We start from the raw sequence: 11,999 nt of genomic DNA, 5'->3' as shown, positions 1-11,999 counted from the left end.
CAACTTGCGAAAGGCGACATTTCTTAAGTAGCATTTGCGAAATGAACATCGACGGTTTTTTTGTTTTGTAAAATTCGGTACGAAAAAAAAAAATTCCTGATTCTCAATATCCTTCCCAAAGAATTTTATTTTTCCGGAATTGTACGAAATATTCCGGTTTACAACTCTATCTTAGACACAAACTAAAACTGCAAAATATTGATGATTTAATGACCCTCTATAATATATCTTGCTAATTTTTATAGAAATTCATTACAAAAGGGAAAAGGATGTAATTAGTACTCAAATTTTGAGTAATAATATTTTTAATATCTCTACAAATGTTTAAAATATATTTTTAAAAATATCCGGGATTCCCGGGAAATTTCATTGAAATCCTGGGATAACGGGATGGTTTTTTACCTCCGAGATCCCGTTTGAGAAACCCTATTTTTCTGTAATATTATTATAATTCTACTAACAATAAAATGCAATAGCATGGTTGTAGCACGGGGTGCACATCTATAATTTCGCATGCTTTGGAGATCCTCTCTCCAATTTCTACCCATAAAATGAGTTTTTTAAATTGTTTTTTGTATCATCCACATAAATTTTTTTACTACGATGTTTGCTTGCGGATACCGAGACGTTATTTTAATGTGCTTTATGTCAACATTTCCAAAGTATTGTTTTAATGCCTCACTTAGAAACGGTTGTCACTTTTAGTTTTGTTAAGATAACCGCGTATAGCAAATAATCTTTCTAATTTACCTATGTTTGAAGCTGTTGTAATTTTTACTATATCAACAACAGGGTATCTGGAATATAACTCTTCTTTTTTATACATGTTTATTTTAAAACAAAAAAGTACTTACAAGTCACCAATCACAGTTTGACAATAATGATATAAAAATATAAATATCATAAACATAAAGTTTAAAATATACGAAGTAAATAAAAACATAATTGCATTCAACTAACAGACATGATTAAAATAAATATCAAATACAACAATTTAATAATGTGAACATAAAATATAATCAGAGAAGTATATTTCTACATTCTTCCAATTATAATAGAAAATACAATAAATAAAAATGAATCAACTACTTTTTTATAGGTGTGATTAGATGTTTCACAATATATTTATTTACCACATTTCAAAATAATGTTTTTGTATAGATATGATAAAAACAAAATTTGTATAAAATTGATAAAAAGAAAAATTCGTTTGTAGTTATAGGAAGCTCGCAAAAGACTGAAGTCAGTCTTGTCATCTAGTGTCTTTTTTCTAATCCTATTTGAAAGTTCAAGAATTGCATGCTCTGTTGAGTGTCGCTTTTGAAAACCAAATTTACGGTAATGGTCCAAAAAAATCCATTGCTTACTCATCCCAAACATGTTCTAGTAAAATTGACATTTTTATTCGTTTAGAATTTGGAATACGTGAATTTGCTTGGCATCCAAAAACACTTTTCAACATGTGTTTCTATTTCAGTAATCATAGTGACCCAGTAAACCGTTTGTCGCAATAATCCTTTACACTTTTTACGTAAAATTTGTAAAGCTTTTTTTAAGAGACTTTAGTATAATAATATATTCTCCTCGTAATATGGTTCCTTCAAGATCAGTTAAGATATTTTTAAATTTATGATACGGTTCAATATTGGATTGTCATACCATTTATCAGACAACAACGCTTTCTTTACTGCAATTAAACTGATTTATGTTGCTGTATCTGTTTTTATATCTTCAAGTGATATTGATTTGGATGCCATTTTTGTTACTAAGAAATTTATATACGCTACAACTTCATTTTCATCTGACTCACTATATATTTCATTTAGCGTACAGTTTCTAGAGATAAAATCTGCAATGTTCTCGTGGCCTTTTTGATATATTACATCGAAATCGTATGCCTGCAATTTTATTTGCCATCTTGCAATAGGTGTATTTAATTTAGAAGAAAAATTGAACTTGAGATTCTTATACTCCACTTTTTTCACTACAACCTTAAAGTTTTTTTTACTACAACCTTAAAGTTTTTTTCACTTCAACCTTAAAGTTTTTTTTACTTCAACCTTAAAGTTTTTTTCACTTCAACCTTAAAGTTTTTTCCATAGAAATATAAATTTAACTTTTTAGTGGCCCATATCAAAGCTATAGTTTCCTTTTCTCTAATGCTATATTTTAACTCGGCTGTGGTTAATGATCTGGTTGTGTAGCAGGTTGGTTTGATCCATCTTCCTTCTTTTTGTAAAAGTATTCCACCAATTGCATGATTATTTAACTGTAGTAACTAGCATTATTATTTAACTGTACCTCTTTGCGTGGATCATAAAAAGCCAAAAGCGATTTATGTTTAAGCATGTTAAATCTAATTAAGTGGAAAGATTTAGTAAACGAGTATATATTCATACTTTTATTTATATTTTTCTTGCTGATTTCAAATAAAGGTAATAAATTCCTGGTTAGATAGACCTCAGCATTATTATTTAAGATTAGAAAGGACGGAGATGATAATACCTAGTTCAGAAAAAAATCAGAATAAAGTCGCAAAATCTCATGCATAAATACTGATGCTAATAATTTGACCGATCTAAGATTCAGTAAACAAATCGTATGTTGATTCTTTCTACTAAATTAGATTGGTCAATTTATCAGCATCAGTATGAATGTAGATTGTGGTTATCAATGAATTGAAACCCACAATCTACAAAAACAGTTGGCTGTAGTGAGCCATCTGAAATAAAAAAATAGACCTATTTCAAGGTTTGTTAAATTTTCAGGTAACACTCCAAACCTTATTGCTGTTAGCAGTTGGATGAAGTAGATATTGTTACTACAGGTGCAGATTCATAATGCAAGTTGGCCACACTTAGGCATTATATCTGTGAAACAATAACTATTGCGATTGCAGCTTTGGAAATGATCGTGAATAACTCATAATCTTCATCGGCTTCATCATTGTTTGAATTTTCATTGGAGTTACCATTGTGTAAATATTGCAACACGCTTGAACTTTCTGTTCGTCTTTCAAGAATACGTATTTTTAAAGCTGCTTTCAATTCATAACTTAATGAACATGGATGGTCAGTTATTGATTTCATCATAAATTGAATAGCAGCATCTGCAAATAATAAAGTTGCATCCTGTCGGCAATTACTTCAACTGTAAGCTTAATGGGAGGTAAAACTGAAAGGACATCCGACAACATTTCAAACTCGTCATCTGAAAACAAAGTAGGTGATTTAAAATCTATTAGACTCCTGACTCTGATGAAACTTTTTAATTTGATGAAACGTTTTATCATAGACACCAAACTATTGCATCGTGTTCTAGAGTTTAAAACCAGAGAAAATTATTTCCCGAACTCTTCTTTTACATATTTTTGTAGGACTTTGTCATTTTTTGTAGACTAAGATCGAAATATTTTGACCACTTTTATGAACTTTTTTAATTAATGATAACATTTACTGATGTACCAGAAAAGATGAATTATCAATATTTTCAGTGAAGATTATGAGTGATCTTCATCAATTAATTCGTCATCATCTGTGGAATTTTTCAAATCTGGGTGCAAAAACAGATGCAACAATGGCATCTTCTTCATTATGCAGATTAGCCTCATTCTTAGGTTTTTTGTAGATGTGCTTCAATTAACCTGCAAACCTTTATCATAACCGCAGCACCATCAGTGGTAATACCTACAATGTTCTTCATCGAAAGCTCAAAATCACCTACCCTACCATTTACAAGCTTAACAAATTTTTCAGCTGGAATTTATTTAAAAGCATGAATCAATCCTAGATTCCGAAATTCTTTGTTAGAATAAACATTAATAGTTATATAACGTTTATTTCTTACCGATATCCATTCATTGAAAGTTAGAGAAAAGCTGTTTCCATTAGCAATTTTGCTCGATAATTCTTTAATTACTTAGTCTCATATATTTTTACTGTAACTCAAGACCGCTTTGTGAATTGTTTTGTAACCCTTTGGTAGATTAGAAAAGCCTTTGGCTGTTAAGCCTTTTTTGGCTGTTAAACCTTTTTGATATCATATGACGTGCAGATAATGTTGAATGATAAACCATCACATGCAGTATTCCTAGTTAAAATAGCTGGTAATAAGGCATCAATTTTATCACTTCTAAAAAAGTTGTAAATACCAAAAAAAATGTTGACGATATGTTACAACATTACATGATATTATACAACATTACATTTTCTTAATCATAAACAAACCCACCCGGGTAAATCCCACCTCAATTAAAGCTATTGACAATGTCTTTACGAATTTAATTAAAGATCTATTCTTATTTTATTATTTTATTATTACTTATTTAATTAAAGATCTAATATAATTAAAACGGATATATTTGACCACTTCACAAATCACTTTTCACTCTCACAGCAAACAAAACGTGTCAATAACCTGAAAATAAAAATCATTAAGAGAAGCTTAAATAAATTTTCGACCCAAAAACTAAAAGACTCACTAGCAGTAGTAAATTGGTCAAAAATATATTATGAATGTAACCTCGGACGCACAAACTCCGCTTTAAATAAGTTTTTAGACCTTTTCCTAATTCTCTACAACGAAATTTTCCAAAAGTCGAAAAAGAAATAAAAGTAAAATACTTGACCACTCCATGGATTACTAGAGGGATAAGAAAATCTTCAAAACAAAAACATAAACTCTACATAAAATGTCCAAAAAATAGAAGAAAAAGTAACTTGTCTAAGTATAAACAACATAAAAATCTATTTGAAAAAATGAAATAAAAATCCAAAAAACTATTTTTTTCACAGCAAATCCAAAAATTTAAAGGAGATAATAAAAAACCTGGAATATTTTGAGAGAAATATTTGGTAAAAACAAAATAAACTCGAACAGACTACCTCCAAAAATAAACTCAAACAGACTACCTCCAAAATATCTCATAAATGAAATAGAATATAATGAGAAAAAAGTTATATAAGAAAACTTTAACAAATACTTTGTAAGTATAGGTTATAAACTTGCTTCTAAAATTCAACCTAAAAACAATTCATTTGAAAATTACATTGAGGACTCTCGTTGCTCTATAGGTTTCAAAGAACTTGAAAACAAAGAACTTATATCGGCAATTGAAAAATTAAAAATTAGTTAAAAATTAGTATCGATGATATCCCAGTCAATGCATTTTTAAAAGTTTTCTCAGAAATAATTAAATTCATTTTCCAAATATTCAACTTTTAATAATTACAGGAATTGTACCCGAACATTTAAAAATAGCTACAATTATTCCTACCTATAAATCTAGAAATTAATCACAAACAAAATCCTGAATGAAAACCAATATGGTTTGCAAACTCAGCGCTCAACAGAGCATGTTATCGTACACTTCACCAACAGGATTAGTGAACCGATCAGTGAAAGGAAACTTGAGTTAAAAGTCTTTGTAGATTTGTCATAAGCGTTCGACACTAAAGATTATGAAATCCTACTTAAAAAAATGGAAAAATCTGGACTAAAAAACCAAACACTGCAGTGGTTCAAAAGTTACCTATGTAACAGACAACAGAGTTTTATTACAGATGAAAATTACTACAATAAGTTATCAAAATTAACAAGTGGTGTCCCCCAAAGTTTGATTCTTGCTGCTCTGTTGTTCCTAATCTATAAAGAAATGGATGTGCCTAATATTTATCAAATTAACATTCACCAAAATATATTTTTTACCCTAAATTTTAAATTAGGTCAAGTACCACATCATTTTACAAATAACTTTTTTGTAAATAACGTTAATAAATATAACACAAGAGAAACAGGAAGCTTTATTCCATCCTTCATAAAAACAAATCAATTTCATATCGTGGCCTCTATTTATACAACAAACTAGTAACTAAAAATTAATCAATTTGAAATCCAGATAATCGAAATTCTTTAAAAACAAAGTTAAAAAATCTGATACTGAAGTTAACCAAATACTAGGGTTGTTCGCCGTAAACAAAAGCTCAAATCGCATTTTTATCTTCCGTATTTCAAGTTGCTTTTGCGGAGGTTGTACTTGCGCAAATTCACCTTCCGTAACGCATTATACAAAAAAAATAAATAATAATTATTCCTTAATAACACTTTACGAAAAGAAACTTGCGAAACAAATCATTTTAAATGAATACTTGCGAAACAGTTGCACACAGAAGGAGCGTTTCGGAATGTGCGCTTCCCGAATAGACTCGAAAGCATTCATTAAACTGTTATACAAAAAAATGTTATTATTTATTATTAAAATAAAATGTTGTTAAATGATTCTCCAATAGTTTTTACACACACACGCACACACACACACACACACACACACACACACACACACACACACACACACACACACACACACACACATATATATATGTATATATATTTATATATATATATATATATATATATATATATATATATATATATATATATATATATATATATATATATATATATATATATATATATATATATATATATATATATATATAACCTAGAAAGGTTAAAAAATTAGGACGGAAGGGCGGGGGGGGGATGCTGAAACAGAAATTAAGGGGGCCTAACGCAGCTAAAATTTAAATAGAAAAAACTGAAACTTTGAGTTAGTTTTGAGGGAAAGGACAACGCTCCTTCTGCAACATGTTTCTATGCCAGTGTTTATATATGTTTATATTTATCAAGCACCGACTTTGATTTACCTCCGATTTTCGGTTGTTTATTGCCCTTGGCTTAGTAGAAATGGAGGTTTACTATTTATATTCTCATTTATAAAAACTTCCATTACAAAGTTTAATTGAGCTTTAAGTGTTGTTTGGTCGCTGTCATTTCTTACTGAATCTTGCAGTTAATTTATCACTACCTTTCAGACTAGCTACAGCTCTGAAACTTTCAGCGCTTGTATAGTCCTGATGAGCTTCTATGTTAAAATTGTTTCCAGGGGCGAAGACTCGGTGAAGAGTTGTATTGTACGTGCCCACTTTTTTGCTGCAAAATCTTGCAGCTAAATTTTTACTGCTCTCCAAAATAGCTAGAGGTTTAAAACTTCCTGCAATTGCATAGTACCAATAACATTGGGATGTTGAAAATTAAATCTTTATCAGTGCCAACGACATAAGGGGCAAAAATGTCCTTCCCACCCTGAATTTTTTTTTTTTGTAAAGGAAAACATTTTAGAAAATAATCATTGTAAAGAATATATCATATCAATATCGTATAAAAAATTAGTATTTTAATTACATAGTTAATTATACGTATTTGATTCATAAAACGTAATTAAATATATTTATTATGCCGCATTTCGTAAGCTTTTTTCCGTTATGAACTATTCGCAAGTTGCGGTGCGAAAGAGTTTCGTTTCGAAAGAGTTTCGTTTCGAAAGAAGTTTGGTTTTTTATCATCATTTTAAAAAATAAAACCTTAAACTGCTCATATGTTGCAATTCTGAAATAAAATTTTATTATAAACGTTTTGGTATATAAAATTTTTATTTTTTTACAATTATATCCGTTTGGCAAACAAAATTTTTTTATAGACTTCAAAACGAAGTTTAGCGAAAGACCTCATCTCGCAAGTGCGACTTCCATTAGCGCTACTTTCGTATGTAGCAAAATATTTTTATTTTGTTATTCAACTTGCAAAAATTTTGTAAGCAGCATTTGTGAAATGAACGTCGACGGTTATTTTTTGTTTGGTAAAACTCGGTACAAAAAAAAAATTCCTGATTCTCAATATCCTTCCGAAAGAATTTTATTTTTCGAAAATTGTACGAAATCTTCCGGTAAACAACTCTATGCAAATCGAAAATAAAAGTTTAAGTTTTTCCAATCAGATGAGGCAATATGTTTCGTATTTTTTCAATCTTGCAATTTTTTTTAATTTCAATAACATAAATACAAAAATTATTAACAAAACAGTTTAAGCCCAAATAAACTTTTCTTAAATTACACACGATCCTGTATAAAATGTTATATAAGGGGATTTTTTACATTTACATATAACATATTTATTAACTGTTATATAATATAACAGTTAATAAATATGTTATATGTAAATGTAAAAAATCCCCTTATATAACATTTTATACAGGATCGTGTGTAATATAAGAAAAGTAATATAACTTATATTATGTTATATTAGACGCTATGCAATAAAGCCACCCTTATTTAGAGAACCCGCATGAAAAGTGTTGATTAATTGCAATTGGTATAAGAGTTTATAAAATGGTTTGTTTTTCAATTACATGCATAAATTCGATAGATCAGTGGTTTAATGCGCTGTCAACGATGTCGTTTTCGAGGGTTCAATTCTGCCTCCTTAAAAAACACTTTCAATTTTTTTCAATCTGGCTGTATATATTTAAAGCAAAACAATAAATATAGCAGAAAAGACTTTTAATTGTTAAATAAAATTGTAAAGTTTTTTCTAGCTTCCGGTTTTTCGTTTTCTTTTTTTTTTGTCTCCAAAGCAGTACCTTCTGGAGTGGCAGGACTGTCTTATTGAATTTTTCTTTATTAAGTTTAAGGACATAATTTTTTTCAGACCATCCGCAGCAAATTAGGACTAATTACCTGATTACACATTCATAACATAAGTAGCTTTATCATGACATATGCGCAACAAATTTGCTATAGGTGATTTAAGGTGGTAGACTGCTAAAAAACATTAAAAAAAGTAGTTTTTCAAAAGTTGATTAGTTAAAAACTTTAACTATTGCTGTTTTTAAAAACATACATATTATTTTACAAAAAAACATAAAAAGGCCTAAAAAAACAGTTTAAACTTAGTAGGGTGATTTTGCTTCCCCTAGCAACGCCCATAGCAACGTCAAAATAAGGCAATTTTAACTAAATTTTACAAAATCTAAGCACTCAAACCAATAGCTACTTCTTTGTTTTTTGTTTTTCTATGTTTAAATGACATGGTGTGAAAGAACAACGTTGTTGAATTGGTTTATTACTATATATTAACTCGATAAAAGTGCATATCAACATGGGTTCTGCAGAAAGAAGAAATAAGTCTAAAAGCAAAAAACGTAAATGTTATAGATTACTTGCGAATAAAATTCACTTGACTTCTGAATATACTACTTCAAGTTCAAATAATACATCAAATAATACATCTCTAACAAATACTTCTTCAAGCAAATCAGCATCTGCTGAAAAGTTAAATTTACCTACTTCTGATACTCCAAGTATTAGTCAAGGTAGTAATCCTGAATGTTACATTATATTTAATTCTGATGTCTTGAGTTCAATTTTAAATCGTGTTGGTTCTTGTCCAAAATGCCAATCTTTAATAAAATTGAATAATGATTTATCAAGAAAGAAAGGATTTTCACATCAACTTGTTTTGTCTTGCACTGCAAAAAAATGTCAATGGCAAAATGAGTTTTTTACCTAAAAAAAAATTGAAAAAAACAGTGATAATGAAACACAAGGCATGAAATCGTTTGACATTAATATCAGAATGTGTGTAGCTTTCAGAGAAATTGGAAAAGGTTATGCTGCAATGGAAAGTTTTTGTAACATAATAAACAGTCCACCACCAATGCAAAAAAAAACATACAAAAACATTGTCTATAAATTGCATTCGTCTTATATCAAAGTTGCCCAAGATTCAATGAAGCGAGCAGCTGCACAAGCACAACGTACAAGTGAGTCTACTATTGGTGACCCTGATATAAAAAATGTTACTGTAAGTGTTGATGGAACGTGGCAGCGACGCAGTTTTTCCTCGCTGAACGGTGTTGTTACAGCTATTAGTAATGGGAAGTGTGTTGACACTCAAACTCTCATAAAGGATTGTAAAAGTTACCAATATTGGCAGAGAAACAAAGATATACCGGGATACAATGACTGGGTAGAATCACATATTTGCCCAATTAATCACAAAGGTAGTGCAGGTGCAATGGAAGCTATTGGGGCATTGCAAATATTTAAACGATCAACTGTTTTTAACAAACTGCGTTATACAAAATACTGTGGTGATGGTGACAGTAAGTCTTACCAAAATATAGAAAGTAATAATGTTTACCCAGGGTATAAAATTGAAAAAAGTGAATGTGTCAGTCATGTTCAAAAAAGAGTTGGGTCTCGTTTACGCTCTCTTAAAGTATTGTACAAGGGAAAAGTTTTAAAAGATGGTAAAAGACTTACTGGAAAAGGAAGGATGACAGATAAAGTCATTAATACATTGCAAAACTATTATGGAATGAGTATACGACAAAACAAAGGGAATTTGTATGGCATGAAAAAATCCATAGCAGGACTAATTCATCACTGTTCTGAAAGCAGCAGCGATGAAGAACGCCATAAGTATTGTCCTCGTACTAGCGATTCGTGGTGTAAATATCAAAGAGAAAAGATTAATCAAACTTTGACTTATAAAAACAGTATAAACATTCCAGAAGCTGTTTGTGAAATTATAAAACCTATTTTTTCACACAAAGATCTTGGTGCAAACAAGTTATTAAAAAGATGTCTTGATGGAGAAACACAGAATGCAAATGAATCGCTCAATAATGTAATTTGGACAAAATGCCCAAAAAATGTGTACGTGGGTAGGTCAACACTTGAAATTAGTGTTGCATCTGCTGTCATACAGTTTAATGATGGTAAAACTGGTATGATAGATGTTCTTCACAGTTTAGGAATTTTACCAGGACATTTTACTAAAAACGGTTTTCAAAATAGTGATGTGCTACGTGAAAAGCTTATGGACATAAAATCATCTGAAAAGTTTAAAAAACAAAGAAAAAAGCTTAGAGCAACAAGGAAGAGATTTGATGATAAGCACAATGATGAAGAAGGAACATTATATGAAAAGGGGGGGTTTTAACCTGTTTTCAAGTGTTAATATATTTGTATTTTCAAAATATAAAGTTTTATTTGCATTTTTCTCTTGTAAAGTTTTTCATATTCTGGATAAGATTGCGGGAGCTGTATTTGTCCAATTGATTTGAAATTTTGTACAGATGTTCATTTTTATGAGCTTTATGTCCTGAGATAAAGAAATTTTGGATAAAAATTAAAATTAAACTTTTTGGGCTGTTTTGGGGTCAGGAATTTGGCCTAAATTTAGACGCATAGAAAAAGCTTATGGTGCATCGAAATTGAAAAAGATTCAAATTTTTTGTTTATCTCAGGACATTTATCTACTTAAAAGGTACACAACTGTAAAATTTTGAGACTTGATATATTTTACTTTTTGAGATATCTTTCCCAAGAACTTTGCACTTTTTAGGCCTAAAAACACTTAAATTTGCCCAAAAATTAGAAAGAGGGAAAAAAAAAAAAATTTTTTTTTTTTTTAATCCTATTTATCGTGTTTAAAATGAGAAAATCAATTGGAATAATGTCAGATTTTAAAATTTTTTTTTTAGCAGTCTACCACCTTAATGTTTTTAGAAATTTTAGGCTTTTTTAAAAATTCTATTCCTTTCGTTTGTAATAGTATATATATCAATATGTATATATTACATATGAATATAATATCAATATTTTTATATATGTTATGTATATAATATCTAAAGAACTTTCAAAACGCTTTATTTTGTATTTTGGAAAATCAAAAACTTTTTATTTATTTTTTTAAAAAAAGGCGCCAATTCTAGGATTTGAACGACAGCGATGCAATTCAGAAACGCTGCGAGTCAACCACTTCAGCCACATAGGCGTGTCTGACGAAAATTTTAAACTATTTAATAAAAAAAAAAGCTTTATAAAACGGCACATCCTTTTGTTTTTATTTAAGTGTAAAATATCTTTACATACAAACCACGACGCTTTGAATCAGTAACTCTGAGAGCCAACAATTTCGGTTATTAAGATATATTGATTGTGAAAGGTTTCAAAACTATTTAATAAAAAAATTTATAAAACAGTAAACAAATTTTATAAATCCAAATTAAGGAGATGCAGTGCAGTTGTCGAGTAAAAGTAAGTAAAACTGTAAAAATCGATATATATTTTAATATGTTTTAACATACTCTTGAG

This window comes from Hydra vulgaris, chromosome 15 (genome assembly GCF_038396675.1).
Source record: "Hydra vulgaris chromosome 15, alternate assembly HydraT2T_AEP".
NCBI classification, from domain to species: Eukaryota; Metazoa; Cnidaria; class Hydrozoa; order Anthoathecata; family Hydridae; genus Hydra; species Hydra vulgaris.
Note: the sequence above shows the minus strand (reverse complement) of the source record.